We start from the raw sequence: 24,710 nt of genomic DNA on the forward strand, positions 1-24,710 counted from the left end.
GGAGGCCCATGGAGAGGAAAAGAGATGTGGGAACAGCCAGTCAGTGGAGCAGTTGCAACACACACATTTATCAATTAAGTTTTTCATCTTATTTTATTTCTATCATGCATTATTATGGTTTTTAAAATTTATTTTTCCATAAGTTATTACCATTTTATTTATTTATTTTTCCATAAGTTATTGGAATAGCAGTGGTATCTGGTTACATGAATAAATTCTTTAGTGATGATTTGTGAGATTTCAGTGCACCCATCACCCTAGCAGGTGTACATATACACTGCACCCTATTTGTAGCCTTTTATCTCTCGCCCTTGCCTCTCTTCTCTACAACTCCCCAAAGTCCATTGTATCATTCTTATGCCTTTGCGTCCTCATAGCTTAGCTCCCACATATCAGTGAGAACATACGATGTTTGCTTTTCCATTCCTGAGTTACTTCACTTAGAAGAACAGTCTCCAATCTCATCCAGGTCACTGCAAATGCTGTTAATTCATTCTTTTTTACGGCTGAGTAGTATTCTGTTATATATATGGAATACTTCACCATGTTGCAAGGCTGGCCTCGAACTCCTGGCCTCAAGTGATCTACCTACCTTGGCCTCCCAAAGTGCTGGGACTACAGGTGTGAGCCTGGTATATCTATCTATCTAACTATATCTATCTGTCTGTCTATCTATCTATCTATCTATCTATCTATCTATCTATCTATAAATCAATCATCTATCTATCTACCACCACAGTTTCTTTATCCACTCGTTGATTGATGGGCATTTGGGTTGGTTCCACGATTTTGCTATTGTGAATTGTGTGCAAGTATCTTTTTCAAATAATGACTTCTTTTCCTCTGGGTAGATACCCAGTAGTGGGATTGCTGAGTCAAATGGTAGTTCTACTTTTAGTTCTTTAAGGAATCTCCACACAGTTTCCCATAGTGGCTGTACTAGTTTACATTCCCACCAGCAGTGTAGAAATGCTCCCTGTTTACCACATCTATGCCAGCATCTACTTTTTTTAATTTTTTGATTATGGCTATTCCCACGACATTCTGCTAGCCTAGAGGTCTTAGTTGCAGAGGGAAGTACACTGCCACCAAGAGACACAACAATGATTCCATTAAACTGGAAGTTAAGATTGCCACCTGGACACTTTGGGATCTTCCTACCTTTAAGTCAACAGGCTAAGAGGGGAGTTACAGTGTTGGCTGGAATGACTGACCCAGACTATCAAGATAAAATCAGTCTACTACTACACAAGGGAGGTAAGGAAGAGTATGCATGGAATACAGCAGATCCCTTGCTGTCTCTTAGTATTACCATGCCCTGTGATTAAGGTCAATGGGAAACTACAACAACTCAATCCAGGCAGGACTACAAATGACCTAGACCCTTCAGGAATGAAGGTTTGGGTCACCCCACTAGGAAAAAAAACACGACCTGCTGAGGTGCTTGCTGAAGGCAAAGGGAATGCAGAACGGGTAGTAGAAGAAGGTAGTCATCAATACCAGCTAAGTGACCTAAATGAGGACTGTAATTGTCTTGAGTATTTCCTCCTTCTTTTGTTAAAAACATGTTTGTGCATATATACACTTGTACTAAGAAAATATCTTCATTTTATTTTTTTCCTATATTATGTGACATGAGATTTATTAACTTCATATCAGAATTTAAGTATTGTTAATTTTATGTAGTAGCATTTGGATTGAGGATTTGTGTATTTCTGGTTGTACAAAGGATAGCTGTTACATGTTAGGCATAATTATTACCTTATTATTGTCTTTATTGGAAGATTCTGATCTCAGGAGTTGTGTATGGGTTCAAGTTGACAAGGTGTGGACTTGTGATGTTTGATACTGAATGTCAACTTGACTAAAGGATGCAAAGTATTGATTCTGTGTGTGTCTGTGAGGGTGCTGCCAAAAGGGATTAACATTTGAGTTAGTGGGCTAGGAAAGGCATACCCACCCATAATCTGGGTGGGCACCATCTAATCAGCTGCCAGGGTGGCCAGAATAAAAAGCATGCAGAAAAACCTGAGGAGACTAGACTGGCTTAGCATCCCAGCCTACATCTTTCTCATGCTGGATGTTTCCTGCCCTCAAACATGGGACTCCAAGTTATTTGGCTTTGGAACTTGGACTGGCTTCCTTGCTCTCAGCTGGCAGATGACCTATTGTGGGACCTTGGAATCATATGAGTTAATACTCTTTATTAAACTCCCCTTTATATATATATATATGTATATAAAGGGGAGTTTATATATATCCTATTAGGTCTGTCCCTCTAGAGAATACTGACTAACACAAGGATCCATTTCATTCTCCTACATGTGGCTTGCCAATTATCCCAGCCCCATTTGTTGTATAGGGTATCCTTTCCCCACTTTTTGTTTCTGTTTGGTTTGTCAAAGATCAATTGAGTGTAAGTATTTGGCTTTATTTCTTGGTCCTCTATTCTGTTCCATTGGTCTATGTGCCTATTTTTATACCAGTAACATGCTGTGTTGGTGACTATAACCTTGTAGTATAGTCTGAAGTTGGGTAATGTGATGCCTCCAGATTTGTTCTTTTTGCTTAGTCTTGCTTTGGCTATGTGGGCTTTTTGGTTCCATATAAATTTTAGGATTTGTTTTTTTTAGTTCTGTGAAGAATGATGATGGTATTTTGATAGGAATTGCATTGAATTTGTAGATTGCTTTTAACAGTATGGTCATTTTCAATATATTGTTTCCACCCATCGATGATCATGGGATGTGTTTCCATATGTTCATGCCATCTATAATTTCTTTCAGCTGTGTAGTTTTCCTTGTAGAGATCTTTCACCTCCTTGGGTAGGTATATTCCTAATAATTTTTTTTTTTTTTGGTGCAGCTGTGTAAAAGGGGTTGAGTTCTTGATTTGATTCTCAGCTTGTTCACTGTTGGTGGATAGCAGTGCTACTGATTTGTGTACATTAATTTTGTACCCAGAAGCTTTACTGAACTCATTTATCAGTTCTAGGAGCTTTTTGGATGAGTCTTTAGGGTTTTCTGGCTATGTGTTCATATCATTGGCAAACATCACAGTTTGACATTCTGTTTCCTATTTGGATGTTCTTTATTTCTTTCTCTTGTATGACAGCTCTGGCTAGGACTTCCAGTGCTATTTTGAATAGAAGTGGTAAAAGCAGGTATTTTTGTCTTATTTCAGTCCTCGGGGAATGTTTTCAACTTTTCCCCATTCAGTATAATGTTGACTGTGGGTTTGTCATGGATGGCTTTTATTACCTTAAGGTATGTCTCTTCTATGCCGATTTTGCTGAGGTTTTTAATCATAAAGGATACTGGATTATGTCAAATGCTTTTTCTGCGTCTATTGAGATGATCATGTGATTTTTGTTTTTAATTCTATTCATGTGCTATATCACATTTATTGACTTGCATATGTTAAACCGTCCCTGCATCCCTGGTATGAAACACACCTGATCATGGTGGATTATCTTTTAATATGCTGTGAGATTTGGTAAGCTAGTGTTTTGTTGAGAATTTTTGCATCTATGTTTATCAGGATATTAGTCTGTAGTTTTCTTTCTTTCTTTTTTTTTTTTATTTTGTTACGTCCTTTCCTGGTTTTGGTATTAGGGTGATACGGGCTGCATAGAATGATTTAGAGAGGATTTACTTTTTCTCTATCCTGTGGAATAGTGTCAATCGGATTGGTACCAATTCTTCTTTTAATGTCTGATAGAATTCAGCTGTGAATTTGTCTGGTCTTGGAATTTTTTTGTTGGCATTTTAAAAAAGTTACCATTTCAATCTTGCTGCTTGTTATTGGTCTGCTCAGAGTTTCTATTTTTTCCTGGTTTAATCTAGGAGGGTTGTATATTTCTAGAAGGTTATCCATCTCCTCTAGGTTTTCTACTTTGTCTTCATAAAGGTATTCATAGTAGCCTTGAATGATCTTTTGCATTTCTGTGTTATTGGTTGTAATATCTCCCATCTTGTTTCTAATTGAGCTTATTTGGATATTCTTTCTCCTTGGCTAATCTTGCTAATGGTCTATCAATTTTATTTATCTTTTCAAAGAACCAGCCTTTTGTTTCATTTGTCTTTTGTGTTTTTTTGTTTCAAATTCATTTAGTTCTGCTGCACTGATCTTTGTTATTTCTTTTCTTCTGCTGGGTTTGGTTTGTTTTTGTTTCTGTAGTTCCTTAAGGTGTGAACCTAGATCATCTAGTTGTGCTCTTTCAGATTTTTTGATGTGGGCCTTTAAGGCTATGAACTTTCCTCTTAGCACTGCTTTTGCTGTATCCCAAAGTTTTTCTTTTTTTTTTAGACAAAGTCTTGCTCTGTTGACAGGCTGGAGTGCAGTGGTGTGATCTCGGCTCACTGCTACCTCCACCTCCCAGGTTCAAGTGATTCTCCAGCCTCCGCTTTCTGAGTAGCTGGGACTACAGGTGCACACCACCACACCTGGCTAATTTTTTGTATTTTAGTAGAGATGGGGTTTCACCATGTTGGCCAGGATGGTCTTGATCTCCTGACCTCGTGATCCGCCCACCTTGGCCTCCCAAAGTGCTGGGATTACAGGTGTGAGCTGCTTGCTGCACCTGCCCTCCCAGAGGTTTTGATAGGTTGTGTCACTATTATCATTCAGTTCAAAAAAAAATTTTTTTTTTTTGAGACGGCGTCTCGCTTTGTCACCCAGGCTAGATTGCAGTGGTGCGATCTCGGCTCACTGCAAACTCCACCTCCTGGGTTCACGCCATTCTCCTGCCTCAGCCTTCCGAGTAGCAGGGACTACAGGTGCCCGCCACCATGCCCAGCTAATTTTTTGTATTTTTAGTAGAGATGGGGTTTCACTGTGTTAGCCAGGATGGTCTCGATCTCCTGATCTTGTGATCTGCCTGCCTCAGCCTCCCAAAGTGCTGGGATTACAGATGTGAGCCACCACGCCTGGCCAGTTCAAAGAATTTTTTAATTTCCATCTTGATTTCATTGTTGACCCAATGATCATTCAGGAGCAGATTATTTAATTTCCATGTATTTGTATAGTCTTGAGAGTTCCTTTTGGAGTTAACTTCCAATTTTATTCCACTGTGGTTTGAGAGAGTACTTGATATAATTTTGATTTCCTTGAAATTTATTGAGACTTTTTAATGACCTATTATATGTCTATCTTGGAGAATGTTCCATGTACTAATGGATAGAATGTACATCAGTGCAAAAATCCTCAATAAAATACTGGCAAAACGAATCCAGCAGCACATCAAAAAGCTTACCCACCATGATCAAGTGACCTTCATCCCTGGGATGCAAGGCTGGTTCAACATATGCAAATCAATAAATGTAATCCAGCACATAAACAGAACCAACGACAAAAACCATGATTATCTCAATAGATGGAGAAAAGGCCTTTGACAAAATTCAACAGCCCTTCAGGCTAAAAACTCTCAATAAATTAGGTATTGATGGGACGTATCTCAAAATGATAAGAGCTATCTGTGACAAACCCACAGCCAACATCATACTGAATGGGCAAAAACTGGAAGCATTCCCTTTGAAAAATGGCACAAGACAGGGATGCCCTCTCTCACCACTCCTATTCAACATAGTGTTGGAAGTTCTGGCCAGGGTAATGAGGCAAGAGAAGGAAATAAAGGGTATTCAATTAGGAAAAGAGGAAGTTAAATTGTCCCTGTTTGCAGATGACATGACTGTATATCTAGAAAACCCCATCATCTCAGCTCAAAATCTCCTTAAGCTGATAGGCAACTTCAGCAAAGTCTCAGGATACAAAATCAATGTGCAACAATCACAAGCATTCTTATACGCCAATAACAGACAAACAGAGAGCCAAATCATGAGTGAACTCCCATTCACAATTGCTTCAAAGAGAATAAAATACCTAGGAATTCAACTTACAAGGGATGTGAAGGACCTCTTCAAGGAGAACTACAAACCACTGCTCAAAGAAATAAAAGAGGATACAAACAAATGCAAGAACATTCCATGCTCATGGGTAGGAAGAATCAATATTGTGAAAATGGCCATACTGCCCAAGGTAATTTATAGATTCAGTGCCATCAAGCTACCAATGACTTTCTTCACAGAATTGGAAAAAACTACTTTAAAGTTCATATGGAACCAAAAAAGAGCCTGCACTGACAAGTCAATCCTAAGCCAAAAGAACAAAGCTGGAGGCATCATGCTACCTGACTTCAAACTATACTACAAGGCTACAGTAACCAAAACAGCATGGTACTGGTACCAAAACAGAGATATAGATCAATGGAACAGAACAGAGCCCTCAGAAATAACGCTGCATATCTACAACTATCTGATCTTTGACACACCTGAGAGAAACAAGCAATGGGGAAAGGATTCCCTATTTAATATATGGTGCTGGGAAAACTGGCTAGCCATATGTAGAAAGCTGAAACTAGATCCCTTCCTTACACCTTATACAAAAATTAATTCAAGATGGATTAAAGACTTAAACGTTAGACCTAAAACCATAAAAACCCTAGAAGAAAACCTAGGCAATACCATTCAGGACATAGGCATGGGCAAGGACTTCATGTCTAAAACACCAAAAGCAATGGCAACAAAAGCCAAAATTGACAAATGGGATCTAATTAAACTAACGAGCTTCTGCACAGCAAAAGAAACTACCATCAGAGTGAACAGGCAACCTACAGAATGGGAAAAAATTTTTGCAATCTACTCATCTGACAAAGGGCTAATATCCAGAATCTACAATGAATTCAAACAAATTTACAAGAAAAGAGCAAACAACCCCATCAAAAAGTGGGTGAAGGATATGAACAGACACTTCTCAAAAGAAGACACTTAGGCAGCCAAAAGACACATGAAAAAATGCTCACCATCACTGGCCATCAGAGAAATGCAAATCAAAACCACAATGAGATACCATCTCACACCAGTTAGAATGGCAATCATGAAAAAGTCAGGAAACAACAGGTGCTGGAGAGGATGTGGAGAAATAGGAACACTTTTACACTGTTGGTGGTACTGTAAACTAGTTCAACCATTGTGGAAGTCAGTGTGGTGATTCCTCAGGGATCTAGAACTACAAATACCATTTGACCCAGCAATCGCATTAGTGGGTATATACCCAAAGAATTATAAATCATGCTGCTATAAAGACACATGCACACGTATGTTTATTGCAGCACTATTCACAATAGCAAAGACTTGGAACCAAGCCAAATGTCCAACAATGATAGACTGGATTAAGAAAATGTGGCACATATACACCATGGAATACTATGCAGCCACAAAAAAGGATAAGTTCATGTCCTTTGTAGGGACATGGATGAAGCTGGAAACCATCATTCTCAGCAAACTATTGCAAGGACAAAAAAAAACAAACACCGCATGTTCTCACTGATAGGTGGGAATTGAACAATGAGAACACATGGACACAGGAAGGGGAACATCATACACCGGGGCCTGTTGTGGGGTGGGGGGAGGGGGGAGGGATAACATTAGGAGATATACCTAATGTTAAATGATGAGTTAATGGGTGCAGCACACCAACATGGCACATGTATACATATGTAACTAACTTGCACGTTGTGCACATGTACCCTAAAACTTAAAGTATAAAAAAAAGAAAAGAATGTATATTCTGCAGTCCTTCAGTAGAATGTTCTGTAAATATCTGTTAAGCCCATTTGTTCTAGAATATATTTTAAGTTCATTATTTCTTTGTTGACTTTCTGTTTTCACCACCTGTCTAATGCTCTCTGTGGAGTATTAAAGTCCTCCACTATCATTGTGTTGCCATCTGTCTCATTTGTTAGGTCTAGTAGTAACTGCATTATAAATTTGGAAAGTCCAGTGTTAGGTGCATATATATTTGGGATTGTGATATTTTCCTGTGGACTATTTCTTTTATTATTATATAATGTCCCTCTTTGCCTTTTTTTTAACTGTTGTTGCTTTGAAGTCTGTTTTGTCTGATATAAGTATAGCTACTCCTGCTTGCTTTTGGTGTCCATTTGCAAGGAATATCTTTTCCCACTCCTTTACCTTAAGTTTATGTGAGTCCTTATGTGTTAGGTGAATTTCTTAAAGACAGCAGATACTTGGTTGGTGGATTTTCATCCATTCTGCCATCTGTATCTTTTAATTGGCGAATTTAGATCATTCACATTCAATATTAGTATTGAGACGTTAGGTATTGCTTTATTCATCCTGCTAGTTGTTGCTTGAATACCTTTTTCTTTTAAATTGTGTTATAGTTTTGTAGGTCCTGTGAGATTTATGCTTTAATGAGGTTCTATTTTGGTGTATTTTAGGTCTTATTTCAAGATTTACAACTCCTTTTCGCATTTCTTGTAGTGCTGGCTTGGTAGTAGCATATTCGCTCAGCATTTGTTTGTCTGAAAACCATCCTTCATTTATGAAGCTTAGTTTCACTGGATACAAATTTCTTGGCTGATAATTATTTTGTTTAAGGGGGCTAAAGATAGGACCTCAATCCTTTCTGGCTTGTATTCTGCTGAGAAATTTGCTGTTAATCTAATAGGTTTTTCTTTTTAGGTTATCTGATCCTTTTGCCTCACAGCTCTTAAGATTCTTTCCCTTGTCTTGACTTTAGATAACCTGAAAACTATGTGCCCAGGTGATAATCTTTTCATGATCAATTTCCTGGATGTTTTTTGAGCTTCTTGTATTTTAATGTCTAGATCTCTAGAAAGACCAGGAAAGTTTTCCTTGATTATTCCCTTTAATAAGTTTTCCAACCTTTTAGATTTCTCTTCTTCCCCAGGAACATCTATTATTATGTTTGGTTGTTTAACATAATCTTAAATTTCTTGGAGGCTTTGTTCATTTTAAAAATTTTTTTCTTTTCTTTGTCAGATTGGGTTAATTTGAAAGCCTTGTCTTCAAACTCTGAAGTTCTTTCTCATACTTGTTCTAGTCTATTGTTGAAACATTCTAATGTATTTTTTATTTCTCTAAGTGTGTCTTTCATTTCCAGAAGTTGTGGGGGGTTTTCTGGTTGCTGTTTGTTTGTTTTTACTTTATGATATCTATTTCTCTGGAGAGTTTTTTATTTATATTCTATATTGTTTTTTAAACTTCTTTTAAGTTGATTTTTACCTTTCTCTTGTACCTTCTTGAGTAGCTTTACAATTAACCATCTGAATTCTTTATCTGGCAACTCAGAGATTTATTCTTGGTTTAAATCCATTCCTGGAGAGCTAGTGTGATCTTTTGGAGAATGTTAAGGAATCTTGCTTTTTTATATTACCAGAATTACTTTTCTGGTTCCTTCTCATTTGGGTAGACTTTCAGTGGAAAGACCTGGAACTCAAAGGCTTCTGTTCAGATTCTTTCGTCCCATGGGTTGATTCTTTGATGTGGCACTCTCCCCCTTCCCCTACGAATTGGGCTTCCTGAGAGTGAGACTGCAGTGATTGCTATTGACCCACTGGGGCCATTGGTCCTGGGCTGGTGCTGGGGAATGTCTGCAAAGAGTCCTGTGATGTGATCTGTCTTCAGGTCTCCCAGACATGGATACAAGCACCTGCTCTGCTGGAGGTGGCAGGGAAGTGAAATGGAATCTGTGGGAGTCCTTGGATGTAGTTTTGTTTAGTGTGCTAGTTTTCTCAAATGCTGATTATGCTAGCAGTAAAGTTGTCACAGGGATAGACTCAAGAACTCTGGATAGTCAGGATGTTGTAGGTACTGAAATTAGCTGTTGTTTTCTGCTTATTTGAAAGAGGGCTGTTCTGTTATATACAACGATTCAGGCAAATAGTTTTCTTATATGTGTGTATGTGTATATATTAATACATATTTGTATATATATACATATAGTAATATATAAATATATATATTATACATACACTTATATATATATACACATATAGGAAAACTATTTGTATGTATATTTTTATATATATATAGTTTGATGTGTCTTTGTCTGGCTTCAGTATCAGGCTAGTTAGTGCTGACTTCATAGAATATATATATATATTTATATATATACACACACACATAAGAAAACTATTTGTATATATATATTTTTATATATATAAATATATATATAGTTTGATGTGTCTTTGTCTGGCTTCAGTATCAAGCTAGTTAGTGCTGACTTCATAGAATAAGTTTGGAATTAGTCCCTTCTGTTGTATTTTTTTGGATAATTTCATTAGGACTGTTATTTGTTTTTCTTTAATCATTTGGTAAAATTCAACAGTGAAGCCATTAGTTTCTAGGCCTTTCTTTGATGGGAGACTTTTTACTAGGCTTCAATCATGTTACCTGCTGTTGGTTTGTTCAGGCTTTTTATTTCTTCATGGTTCAATATTGGTAAGTCATATATATTTAGAAATTTATCCATTTCTTCTGGGTTTCCCAATTTATTGTCATATAATTGCTCATAGTAGCCCCTAACCATCCTTTGAATTTCTGTGATATCAGTTGTAATGTCTCCTTTTTTATCTCTGATTTTATTTATTTGGGTCTTCTGTCTTTTCTTCTTATTCTGGCTAAAGAGTTGTCAATTCTGTTGATCTTTTCAAAAAGCAGTTGTTTGTTTCATTGAACCTTTGCATTCCTTTATTTCAATTATATTCATTTCTGCTCTGATCTTCTTATTTCTTCTACTAATTTTGGTTTTGCTTGCTCTTGCTTTTCTAGTTCTTGAAGATGCATTGTTAGGTTGTTAATTTGACATTTTTCTACTTATTTGATGTAGGCACTTATAGCTATAAACTTACCTCTGAGCATTCATTTCACTGTATCTGATAGATTTTGGTATATTTTGTCTTCATTATCATTTATTTAGATAAATTTTTCCATTTTCATCTTGATTTCTTCATTGACACACTGGTCATTCAGGAACATATTGTTTAGTTTCCATATGTTCATAGAATTCTAAAATTGTTTTTATTATTGATTTCATTTATTCCACTGTGGCTAGAGGAGATAATTGGTATTATTTTATTTCTTTGAATGTTTTAAAATTTATTTTTTACCTAACATATGGTCTGTCCTTGAGAGTAATTCATGCATTGAGAAGAATGTGTATTCTTCAGCCACTGGATGAAATGATTTGTAAATATTTGCTGGGTCAATTTGTTCTGTAGTACACATTAAGTCTGATGTTTCTTTGTTGATTGGGGTCAATCTCTCTATTTATTTCTAAAAATATTTGCTTTATATATCTGAGTGCTCCAGTGTTGGTGCATATATATTTACAACTGTTACATCCTTTTGCTGAATTTACCCTTTTATTATTATATAATAATCTTCTTTGTCTCTTCTTATAGTTTCTGTCTTGAAATCTATCTTGTCTGATATACGTATAGCGACTCCTATTATTTTTTGGTTGCCATTTGCATGTAATATCCTTTTCCATCCCTTTATTTTTAGTCTATGTGCATTTTTATAGGTAAAGTGTGTTTCTTGTAGGCAACAGATCATTGAGTCTTGGTGTTTCATCCATTCAGCCACTTTGACTTTTGATTTCAGAGGTTAGTCTGTTTACATTCAATGTTACTACTGATCGATAAGGAGTTTTGCCATTGTCTTATTTGTTTTCGAGTTGTTTTGTGGTCTTCTCTTTCTTCCTTTTTAAACTTTTTTGTTAAAAACTAAGACACAAACATATACATTATCCCAGGCCTACACAGGGTCAGAATCATTGATATCACTGTCTTCCACATCCACATCTTGTCCCACTGGAAGGTTTTCAGGAGCAATAACACGCATGGAGCTGTCATCTCCTATGGTAACAATGCCTTCTTCTGGAATACACCCTGAAAAACCTATCTGAGGCTGTTTTACACTTAACATACATATATATATATATATATATTACATATATATGTATGTAATATACATATATATGAATTAGTATACTCTTAAATGAATAAAATGTACAGTAAATACATAAACAAGTTACATAGTCATTATACTGTCATCAAGTATTATGTAATAATTACATGTGATAGGCTTTTATATGACTGGCATGCAGGTTTCTTTACGCCAGCTTCACTGCAAACACATGAGTAATGTGTTGTACTATGATGTTAAGGTGGCTACAATGTCACTAGGTGGTAGGAATTTTTCAGCTCTATTATAATCTTATGGGGTCAACATCATATATGCAGTTTGTCCCTGACTGATACATGGTTGTGATTTATGACTATATGTATTAAGTTGATGCAAAAGTAATTGCAGTTTCTGCCATTACTTTTAAGTTCCTTTTCACCTCTTTCCTCTCTCATGCTGTTTAGTTTGAAAATAACATATCATTGAGTTTAAACACTCTGAACTAGCATATTTGTTGAAAATTTTGATTTATCTAAAAAAAATTTATTGAATGCCTACTAATTGTCAGGCATTTCTCTGAGTTCTTGGGAAACAACAGTAAACAAAACAGATCTCTAACCTGTGATGTTTACATATACGTGCTTACAAACATTATATATATTCACAAATAAATATAACAAATATCTAAATTATGTATAATGTTGGAAAATGATAAGTACTGTAGGAAAAACAGAAAAGACAAAGCCATTTCATATGGGAAGCGGAGGAAGGTTACAATTTTATATAAAGTGATTAGGACAGACTTCATTAAGAAGGTATTAGTTTTGCAAAATTCAAAGAAGGAAGAAAATTAGTCAAGAGGATACCTAGAGGAAGATGGTCTCAGGAAGCCAAAATAACTTGTACAAAGACCCTGAGTTGTAAGTACACTGGTGCTGTTGAGACGGAGTAAGGAGACCAGTGTAGTTAGAAAAGTGTAAGTGAGGTATAGAGAACCAGGAAAAAAAAAGTCAGAGAAGAAAGGGCTGATCATCCTGGCCTTGGAAGCCAGTATAAGGAGTCAAGCTTTCATTCTTAGTGAAACGGAAGCCATTGCTGTGCTTTGAGCAGTGATGTGACATTATCAGTCTAGTCTTTTAGAAGGATTTCTCTGGCTGCTTCATTGAGAATAGAAAATAGGGGCAAAGAGAGAAACAGGGAGACCAATGTGGAGGCAAGACATGATGAAACAGGGTGGTAGCAGTGATGGTGGTGAGAAGTGGTCAGGTATATAAATTTATGCCTTTTATACAGCTTTTTCACTGCAATCAGACTTTCTAGAAAGTATGCAGACCATGTCTCTTTTGACCACAGTTGTTTCCCTGAGTTCCTGGTACAAGAGCCGATAAATAGTAAGAACTTAATAATATTATATTTTGGATATAAAATAAGGTTTTAGAAAAAAACTAGCTATTGGCCTGGCACGGTGGCTCATGCCTATAATCCCAGCATTTTGGGAGGCAGGAGGATCACGAGGTTAGGAGATCGAGACCATCCTGGCTAACACGGTGAAACCCTGTCTCTACTAAAAAATACAAAAAAAATTAGCTGGGCGCGGTGGCGGGTGCCTGTAGTCCCAGCTACTCAGGAGGCTGAGGCAGGAGAATGGCGCGAAACCGGGAGGTGGAGCTTGCAGTGAGCTGAGATGGTGCCACTGCACTCTAGCCTGGGAGACAGAGCAAGACTCCAAAAAAAAAAAAAAAAAAAAAAAAAAAAAAAGAAAAAAGAAAAAGAAAAAAACTAGCTATTACTTGTCAAGTATATGATCTTACTATTTTATACAAATTTCTGATGTAAACCTCAGCACAACCCTGTGCAGTTAGTACTATTATTATCTCCACTTTACTGATGAGGTAGCTGAAGCACAGAATGGTTACAAACTTACCTAACCTAGTCAGTGGCAGAGCCGAGACTTTAGGTCATCTGATTGCAGGATATCTGTTCTTAACACCATGCAGCACTGCTTTAAAGAACTGTAAGTCATAATTCACTATAATTCATGGATTCAAAAATATGAGATTTTATGCTTGGTATCTGTTCATTTTCATAACTGCAGAAACATGATAGGTAAGGTACACAGAGACACTAAGATAAAATGTACTTTCTTTGTGAAATTAAATCACCCACACTAAGAAAACCTAAAATGTGCCATAAAAAGAAGCAAATTGTTGGTGATAGCATTTGAAATTGTACCTTTTATTTTTATTCAGTCTGGAATATGTTGGAGTAGAAAATGTACCATGAGCAATTTGTTGCCTGAAACACTAAAATGGCTTTCTGGCAAACTAAGATAATACATCTTCTCGTGTAAATTTTATTTGAATGCATAGAATTCTTGCATTTAAACTTAGTAATGCTACATTTTTCCAACTCTGTTAGTGGTGCATTTTTAAGATATAAGACTAAAGAATCCAATTATACACTTCAGGGCACAATGAACAGCCAGAAAAGGGCTTTATTTAGAAATGCTGCAGACCTTACTTTTAAACCTCTAAAAGGAAAAAAATAAAGCCACACAATTGAGGATTAATGAACCATATGCAAAATTTAGTGAATAATTTATTTAGCAAAATAGAGTACATGAAAGAGGTATGTGAAAAATTAGCACTGTCATTTCTGGAGTGTTTAATATTGTAGTAAAATTGAAATACAAAAAAAGGATGTACAGTTGGTTATTAAGAGAGATAATTTTATCAGTGGAGAGTAATGATCCAAACATGCTGATGTGTTTTCGATGGCACAGAGCTGTCATGAACTTCCCCAGGTCTATAGAATATTAAGAAATTCCTAGTAAAAAAGCTCCTTTGTCTAGAAATCAAGTTAAAAATATACACATGCCTTAAAAGACACATGTAGAGAACCTATTAATGTTTGAGAATTTCAATTTTCTGATTTTTAAAATATACATCTTTTCACAAGCACCCTGTATAGTCAGAAATATAAATGTGCCTTGCATTACCAATTAGATGACATCCTGAAAATGTGTCTCAAGAGAACACATTTTTCCCATTGTTCTATTATAACAGATTTATGTTTAAAATGTAAGAAACAATTCCCTCAAAATACTTCCGTGCATGGTTCATCTGTTGTCCCAAATAATTCAGCAAAAAAAGAAATCATGGTAGTCAAATATCACTTTTTTGGGGTATACTTATTAAAACAAAGTGAACTTTACGCAAAAAGTACATCAGCCACAGGAACATCAAATATTAAGATTTGCTTGACACTTAAGATGAAAATCAGAAATCTGCTACCCAGAAATCATGAAAATTTGCTTTCACATACTGCCTGATTAAATACTTTATTCGAAAGAAGACAGCTACATAAGTTGTTAGGAATGACTTCCAGACTTAATTTGAACACATTCACAAATATTCCTTGACTATATTATTTTTACCAAGAAATATTCAAGGCTGTGAGTTGAGGAATTTAAAGATTCCTTCCTTCTTTGAGTTTATTCAGTTAAGCAATATATATTTTGCCTAGGCACTTTTCCAGGACTGAGGCTATAGCAGTACATAAGATAAAGTACCTGGCCTCAAATAGTTGGAGTTGGCGAGAAACAAGCAATCAAATAAATAAATATGTATTGGTAACATGAATTTCAGGTGGTGAAAAGTACAACGATGAAAAATACAGCAACTCCATGGGAGAGTGCCAGCGACAGAGGGGTCTCTATTGTAGATGTGACTTGCAGAAAGGACCTCGCTGAGGATGTCATTTTCACTAAGACCCCAGTGAATTTCATGTGTAAGACAAGGGAAAATACAAGAGAAAAAAGCGTTGCAGGAATCTGTTTGGCATGCCTAGGCCCAGCAAGAAGGCCAATGTGACTGGAACAGAATGAGGCAGAAAATGAATAGAAAGTCTGTGAGGCTGGAGAAGTCACTGGGAGCCAGATTATATAGCATAATGGTAAAAATTTTAGATTTTGCTCTGAACGTGATGAAAAGCTGTTGGCAGTTTGACTGTAGGGACTGACTCTGTCTTATGTTTTATGAGATCACTTAGGTTGGAATATATTTTTACGGTAGAGTCAACAGTGCTTGTTGATAAATTGAAGTGAGGTCTGCAAGAAAAAGAGGAATCAGGGCCGGGTGCGGTAGCTCACCCCTGTAATCCCAGCACTTTGGGAGGCCAAGGCAGGGGGATCACGAGGTCAGGAGATTGAGACCATCCTGGCTAACACGGTGAAACCCCGTCTGTACTAAAAATACAAAAAAAAAAAAAATTAGCCGGGTTTTGTGGCGGGCACCTGTAGTCCCAGCTACTCGGGAGGCTGAGGCAGGAGAATGGCGTGAACCCGGGAGGCGGAGCTTGCAGTGAGCCGAGATTGCACCACTGCACTCCAGCCTGGGCGACAGAGCGAGACCCCGTCTCAAAAAAAAAAAAAAAAAAAAAGAGGAATCAAGGGTAATGCCTATGATGTTTTTCTGAGCAACTTGTTGATTCTGAATACACATACTGAGATGGAGAGCACTTCAAGAGTTGCGGCTTTGGTTAAGAAGATCAGGAGTTCATTTGCAATGTACTTAATTTGAGTTGCCTATTAGACATTAAAATAGAGATGTATGTCAAGGAAGTAACGATATATCTGGATTTTCTGAGATAGCTACAGATATACATTAGGAAATCGTAAGCATAAGCATGGTATTTAAAGCCTTAATACAGAAGGAAATTTCCCCAGGAAATCAGTGCAGATAAACAAGGTTTAGAAGTTTGAGATCTCAATGTTCAATGAGAAAGGAATGTGAGGTCAAAACAGCTAATGTGGTAGGAAGAGAACTAGGAAAATACTCGTGGATGTTGAAGGTTGTTCTAATTATCTATTGATGCATAACAAATGATCCAAAAATTTAGTAGCATAAAACAATGCCTATTTTATGTGTTTATGATTCTGTGGCTCAGCAATTCAGGCAGGAAGATGTAGGCATGGTTTGTTATGTGTGGAACCTCAGCTGAGGTGGCCCAAATAAGTAAGATGGCTGGGTCACAAATCTAGGGCCTTAGTTCTTCTATACCCAGTCTCTCAGCATATTAGTTTGGACTCCATTACAGCATGGAGCTCTCAGGGTAGTCAAATGCCTTATGGGGGTGGTTTAGGATTCTGAGAGGCCAAAGCAGAAGTTGCCGTTCTCTTAAATGTTGGCCCAAACTGGCACAGAGTCCCTCCTGCCATAACTTACTGGTCAAATCATAATTAACATTCAGCCCATATTTGATTGAAGGAGAAACAGACCACACCTGATCATCTTTAATTTTCCTTGTCCATCTCTCCCACAGTGGTTAACTATTAAAAATTAGTCAGTTTACAGTGCAATCACCAGTAAGATAGCAGTATATACAAAGTAGTTGGGACAGAGAGGGCTGTGTCTGGAGGATTAGGAGAAAGCTTGACAGAAGAGCTTCATTTGGGTTTTAGAGACTAGATGGAGTTTGCTGGATGGAACAGCAGTAGCAGCGTGTACAAATGCAAAGCTTCATGGAAGAGTACGCTGTGCTAAGGGAAGGCAAATGTGCCTGCAGTGTGACCAAGCTAGAAAGAAGAAACTTATCCAATAGCCACTGGATGTCATTGGAAAGTTTTACTACAAAATTCCTCCTGTCAGTGTGTGGGATCAATGAGTATGAAAAGAACAGACGTTAAAAAATCATATAGGATCATATTGCAATTACAGTTTGGGAAAAAATTGTCTGATTAAGTTATGGTTAGTGGGAATCAATAGGAGGGGAAAGACTTCAGAGGACTCAGCAAATATAGGATGGAATAATGAGTTGCATTTATTTACTTATCCAATCTTTGTTAACACTTCCTAGAAGCCTGGCACTGAATTAGGATTTAGAGAAACAAAAATGAATGGTGCGGTTCCTACCCCAGAGGGGCTCACAGTCTTGTGAGTCTGATTTTGCCTCGGGTTTAGAAAGGACTGTGGAACATCTCAGAGCCTCTCGGTAGAAGCAGAAAAGTTACTTGGGAGTACAGATGCATGTATGTGATCTGTAGAAGCTAGTCAGGATCCAACTTGCATTTACTACATTTCCATGGATGTTCAGTTGCCATCTTCTGCCTACTCCTGAGCTTTCATCCAAGAGAAATCAGTGTTTGCTTTACAAGGTAAAACATTGATTTAGCCTTCAGCCTAGGCATTCTCTGCTTATTGAGCCCCATAGGCAACTTCATATCTACACTTTCATCCTGTCTCTTTCAACTCTACTCTTTAAAAAAAGAACTTTCCTATTAAACACTGTTATTCTGAACAATCTCTAGCTTTTTACATTTCTAACCAAACTGTTTTCAAAATACCTGCTATTTCTTATAGACTTATAAAGTTTTTAACCCTTTTGAAATTATATTGAACTGGTCCTACCTTTTGATGTATTTAGTTTAGCAAGTATCAGGGACAGTTTTAAACTGATGCTTCAGTTTGTGGCTTTGTTATAGACGGAAGACTTGTGGCTGAAAATAGGGCTAAATCCTACTTCCTGAAGTTGCTTATTTTAGAGTCTCTAGAATCAGGTAGGCATGGATTTGATTCTCAGTTCTTAGTAACTACATGACCTTGAACAAATTAATTCATCTCTCAAAGTCCACGTCTCCTCAATCTTAAAACGGGTCTAATATGTCTAATACGTGAGATGGTGTTTGGCTATAATGTGCAAGATACCAAAGATATAATAAGGTACAAAAACAGACACAGTCCTGGGAATACCCAACACCTAGATTTAATGTGTTAATATTTTACTAATTGTTTTTCAGATTTTTTTTTTTTTTTTTTTTTTTGAGACAGAGTCTCACTCTGTCACCCAGGCTGGAGTGCGGTGGCATGATCTCGGCTCACTGCTAGCTCTGCCTCCCGGGTTCACGCCGTTCTCCTGCCTCAGCCTCCCGAGTAGCTGGGACTACAGGCGTGTGCCACCACGCTCTGCTAATTTTTTGTATTTTTAGTAGAGATGGGGTTTCACCGCGTTAGGCAGGATGGTCTGGATCTCCTGACCTTGTGATCTGCCAACCTCAGCCTCCCAAAGTGCTGGGATTACAGGTGTGACAGATTTTTTTTTAAATAAATAAATGATATATATCAAGTGAACAATGTTTTTGAAACTTAATCGTCATTACTTGTAAATCGATTTCACTAATTTTAACTATTGCCAAGTATTTGATTTTATAAATGAAACAAATATGCAATCATTTATTTATCCATTCTTCCTATAATAGACATTAATGTTTCCATTTTTATATTACCAAAAATTCTGCAATAAATATTTCACACATGTCTATGTGCTCACACATATTTATCTTGTTCTTTCTCCCTGTATATATATCTAAATCTTGATGAAGATTCTTTTTAGTTTTAAAAATACATATCAGAGTGCCTTTGCATTTCTCTCTGTGGACAATCATAATATCTAGAAGTAATTACATTTTTTTTTTCATTTCTTTGACAGACTTCCGGTTGTCTAACCCAAATGCCAATTTTATATGGGCACCCTGCCACTCTTCTAAAAGACTACATTTTGCAGGCAATTTTGCAACCAGGTAACTTCATTCTGGTCAATGAGATTTAAGCAAAGTGTTTTGTGGGACTTTAGGAAAGCCTCCTTAAATGGGAAAAGGTGAGCTTTTCTTCCTCACTACTTCCTTCCTAAAATTGCCTAGAATGAAAATGCAATGGCTGGGAGTTTACCTTGAACATAAGGCCATATGCAAAACTCGTAGAGCAACAAGATAGAAGTATGGGTCCCTGAACACTGTGAAGCTGCCACATCAATCCTGCCTCTGGATTCTCATTCTCTTTCTCTCTCTTTCTTTTCTTTTTTTTTCCTTTTCTTTCTTTCTTCTTTTTCTTTCTTTCTCTCTCTTTCTTTTTTTTGTGAAAGTTCTATCTTATTTATCATTATTTAAGATTTTTCTGTATATACAGCTGAAATCCTAATGTATACACTTTCCATTTCTTGTATCTCTTATCTTTTCCTTGAGCTATTGTGTTATCTTTGACCTCCAGGAAAATACTGAATAATAGTGTTCATTGCAGCCCTCCTTCTATTATTCTTACCTAGAATAGAAATGAATCAAAATCTTCTTCATTAAGTGTGGTATTTGAGTTTTTGATATTAGAGTTTTTGTAGATACCTTTTATTATTAAGGGAGAAGAAAATAAAAAGTACATCTTATCTATCTGTCATCGTTATACTTTTATCTTAGTTAAAATCAGAGAAGTAGCCATTAACTACTAGTAGATAGTTGCATACATTAGATCTAACCATATATAAGCTTTTAAAGGCTGTTGCTCTTTTAAAATATTTCTCTTTATTTTTAATGTACAACAGGGACATTTATAATCCAAATATAGTCTATATGTACACGTAGCAAAATAAATCTTATAATAATAAGATTATAACAAAATAATATAGCATACTAGTGAAATAGCCACAGTTAAAATTCCCATGTCAGGTTGGGCGCTGTGGTTCACGCCTGTAATCCCAGCACTTTGGGAGGCCGAGGTGGGCAGATCATGAGGTCAGGAGATCCAGACCATCCTGGCTAACACGGTGAAACCCCGTCTCTACTAAAAATACAAAAAAATTTATGGTGGCGGGCGCCTGTAGTCCCAGCTACTCAGGAGGCTGAGGCAGGAGAATGGCGTGAACCTGGGAGGCAGAGCTTGCAGTGAGCCGAGATGGTGCCACTGCACTCCAGCCTGGGCGACAGAGCGAGACTCCGTCTCAAAAAAAAAAAGAAAAAAGAAAAAAATTCCCATGTCAGAGAATTCCTAGTATTACTTTGCAATTGACTTTTTTTGTTTGTTTGTTTGTTTGTTTGTTTGCCTGGCATTACTACAGACAGAAGAAACAAACTTTATCTTATGAACGAAAGATTCTTTTTGGTTCGGCATTCAGTTTTTAATGATAGATTTCTGAACTTTGCTTTTAAAAAAGTAGGCTGAATAACTGAACACAAATAAATAACAAAAATTTCCAATCACATGGTACCTATAAAGAAGGTGCTGCCTTTATTTTAAAGAAAGGGAAACATTTATTAAAGACTTTTCAGAAGAAATAAAGAATAAGGAGGAACAGAATATCAAAACTTCAAAAGATGGATCAATAGGAAAGATTTATATTTTGATCTTTCCAAAATATTTGCTTGTTATATATACTGCAAAGTAACGTCTATCTTTTATTTCTTTTTAGAAGCCAAACACCTGTTAAATGTTATATACATACTCTAACATTTACTTTTAGTGCATGTGCAAATACTTCACAATCTCCTTCTCTTAAAATCCAACAAAGCGCCTGCCCACCCAGGTCTTTTCTATAGTATTTTAAACACACATCTGAAGTTGTTGGCCATATGTGCTGGAACTCTAACTGGTGCATTGATTTGAAGACACAGACAAGATTTGGATTAGCTACCCAATTTAGATTTTGAAAATTGTATGATCTATGTGCTGAATAGAACCTCAAACCACAAAGGATTTGCAGTAATGACTCCATCAAAATATTCAGGTTTATAGAAATAGTACCAGTATACAAGTTTATTTTTGCTCTTAAATATAGTAATATTGGAATGCATACTGTTTCAAGTCAGCTGGATCTTTTATGTTGTGTTCATGTTTCTCATCTCTTGATTCAACTACTTAGAATATAGCCTAAAGGAAGCAGATGATAAGTGAGTGAATAAAGACCTGAATTCTAGTTCCATAATTATTTAGCTAAGTCCCAGAGATTGGTTGGTAGAGTAGGCTTTTTTTTTCTCCCAGAGATAGTATATATGAATCCTCTCCAAGGTTGCTAATACTAATGATAATCTTCACTATACAACTCTGTTTAAACAAAGCGCATATTTCTGGAAAAATTGCCAGGGTATTTTTGTCATTTTGCAATGAAAATAAATAAGATCATTCCACTTCCGCAATTGAAAGGATGTCAGAGGTTATGAGGAAAGTCAAACAGAAGTTTGAAATTTTATTTCAAGAATTACCATCTAGTAATTTTTAGTCAATTCGTACTCTCAGATGACTTGTGGCACCTGTTTATATCATCTAAGGTAGAGCAGATGGAGTTACTACAGGTGAGGCTGAATTTGGGAAACAGGAAAATGCCACAAGATTTATGCACTGACAGATCTGAAATTGAATCATATGAAATTTCAATATTTGAGTTTCTGACTTTCAAAATGACAATTTCATTTTGTTTAACCCAACATTAATGGCTAATGTTTATTAAGCAGTAAGGGTTTTATATGTATTCAATCACTTATTCCTCACAGCTATGCAGTGTGGCAGTAATTATAGTAACCCTTCCCATTTGAGAGATGATAAAATGAGCCACAAAGGGGTCAGAAATTTCCCTTAGGTCACACAGCTAGTAAGTCTTAGAGCTGGGTTTAAGATCCAGGTCCTCTGTGTTTGATGCCCAGGCTCTTTACCTGCACTACACTAGTTATATATTTAGCCCACAGAATATAAATAAGGTCAAATTCATATTCCAGTTCTGGATTGCAAAATGCCCCAAATTTCTATCCATTGACCTAAAGGTAAAGCTAAATTCTAGACCCATGTATATGACTTCCTCTTGGACAGCTTCACCCGTATGTACTTCAGATTTTTTCCACTCAACATCTCCAAAAAAAACCTTAATTCTCTTTCTCCACACTGCTCAGTAGCCCATGCCAGAATTTTACGTTTTTCCTGGACTCCTCCTTAATTTCAAGTTCATTCAGTTACCAGGTTCAGTCATATCTATTTCCTTATCTCTTTCATACCTACCTTCTTCCCTCCACCTCTACAACCAGAATTTCTCACCTGGACAACTATAATAGGCTTCTATTTTTCTGCCTATATCGACCATTGGTCTGCCTCAGTTCAATAATCCATCAGTCACTGCATGAATTTTTGAACATGTAAATCTGATCATGTTATACTCCCTCTTTCCTGCTGGATAATTTGTATATAACTTATATTATTTTGCAACTCTTCACTGGTTTTTCCCATTCCTACTAGTCTCAAGTTCCATGCAGGGAGTATTAGCCTATTACATTTTGTAGTCACATTAATATATGTATAATAGTGCTATGTTAAATGTGTGTAAATTGTGATTTATAATCAATTTCCTTATGTAATTGAGGTGCTTGTCACTTACATTAAAGTGTTCATTTCAATTTCTCAAATTATTTGCTTTTGTATTTTTCTACTTTAAAAGTATTTCAGGTCATTTGTAGGTACATTACAGAGCATGAAATGGTGCCACAGGGCTTATAATTGGCCTAAGGCTTCACTTTGCAATTGAGCAGATCAACCTTCTATGACTTATTAATTCTTATTTCTACTATAAACTGATATTTTTAAGGCTATTGGCATAACATTTTTATATTAACCCCAGTTCTTGTGGGGTTAGACTTTCATTTCTTCAGAAAGGACAGATTAAACAAAATGAAGTCAATTTCTTCACAATTTCCTACATGTAGATATCACTGGCATATTGAGCATTTTGCTCATGTGTTCCGATGCACATATTCACAATTGCATTTGTTATCCACTTACTCCTCACTAGAGATAAATAACCTATTTGATTGGAGTGTGCCAGTATGTTGTGATTTGTCATGTAAAACCTGATTTTTAATTAAATGTAATTTTACTTTTTCATTGTGTTGGTTTGTAATATTCCTTATAGCAGAAACTAAGATGAGTAAGCTGACTATGCTTGGGGTCCTTGGGGTGTTCTATAATGTTTAGATCCTTTTGGTTAAATTTCATGAGAATTAGAGGTAATGTGGCATTGGAGGAGGATGGCATTGATGTGTCGGCAATTAATAAGAAACAGAATAGAGACTGGTCTGGCTTCTTTCTTAAAAAATCGCAGGAAAATATACAGCACCAGAGCTTTTACTAATGGGTAGGCCTGGTTCTACTAGACAAAGAACATAAGTATCACCCTTCTTCCTCTATAATAATTTAGAACGGGTTCATCCAGGTCCCATTTGCATCTCCTTGTCCTTTCTCACTGCCAGTATCATATCTGAGTTACTCATAACCACATGAAAAAACATTTTGCTACCCTTCCCACCACATTGAGTTGCAAGTGACTTCTAGACTATCTCAGGCTGTCTGATTGGACACTCCACAGCAATTACTCCTGTTTGCCTGGGCTTAAGGGAATGCTGTGAGGCCGGCCCTAACCCTGGGGTGCACTTGGAAAGTGAGACAAAGTTATTCTGAGACGTCCATCACCTCTACATCACTAGTCCTGCAGTCTGCCTGTAGATGGGGGACAAGGAATAGATTCCTTTCTGACCAATATCTAACTCTTGTGTTTTTCCCTCTCTTTTCTTTTAACCCTTTATTTAGCATGCTTTATTTAGTCTCAGGGACAGTAAAAACAGGCTTGAGCTAGTCATATATTCTAGATCATCTTCCCTTATGACTGGTCCCTGGCTTTTTATTTTCAAAAGTCAGTAATTTAAGAAATAAAAGGTATCCAAATTGAAAAGGAGGAAGTCAAATTGTCTCTGTTTGCAGATTACATTATCTTATATATAGAAAAACCTAAAGACCCCACCCAAAACTCTTAGAACTAATAAATTCAGTAAAGTTGCAGGATACAAAAGTAATATAGAAATCAGTAGCATTTTTATACATAATCAACAAACTAGCTGAAAAAGAAATCAAGAAGTCAATCACATTTACAATAGCTACAAAAATACCTAGGAATAAATTTAATCAAGGATGTGAAAGACTTCTATAAGAAAAACTGAAAAACACTGATGAAAGAAATTGAAGAGGATACAAACAAATGGAAAGACATCCCATGCTCACGGAACAGACAAATTAATATTGTAAAAATGATAATACCATCCAAAGCAATCTACAGATTCAGTGC

General features: G+C 36.5%; 1 long non-coding RNA gene across 3 annotated transcripts in view; it reads left to right on the forward strand.

Moving 5' to 3' along the window:
- Positions 1 to 24,710, forward strand: part of LINC02877 (long intergenic non-protein coding RNA 2877) — a 149,980-nt gene that overhangs the window by 114,104 nt on the left and 11,166 nt on the right. Inside the window, exon 3 of one of the 3 annotated variants that reach the window (XR_004670785.3) lies at positions 19,278 to 19,368. The exons of the other annotated variants lie outside the window; for them this stretch is intronic. This is a non-coding gene — a long non-coding RNA (long intergenic non-protein coding RNA 2877). The remainder of the gene's footprint in view (positions 1 to 19,277; positions 19,369 to 24,710) is intronic. 3 annotated transcript variants of the gene reach the window in all.

This window comes from Pan paniscus, chromosome 2 (genome assembly GCF_029289425.2).
Source record: "Pan paniscus chromosome 2, NHGRI_mPanPan1-v2.0_pri, whole genome shotgun sequence".
NCBI lineage: Eukaryota > Metazoa > Chordata > Mammalia > Primates > Hominidae > Pan > Pan paniscus.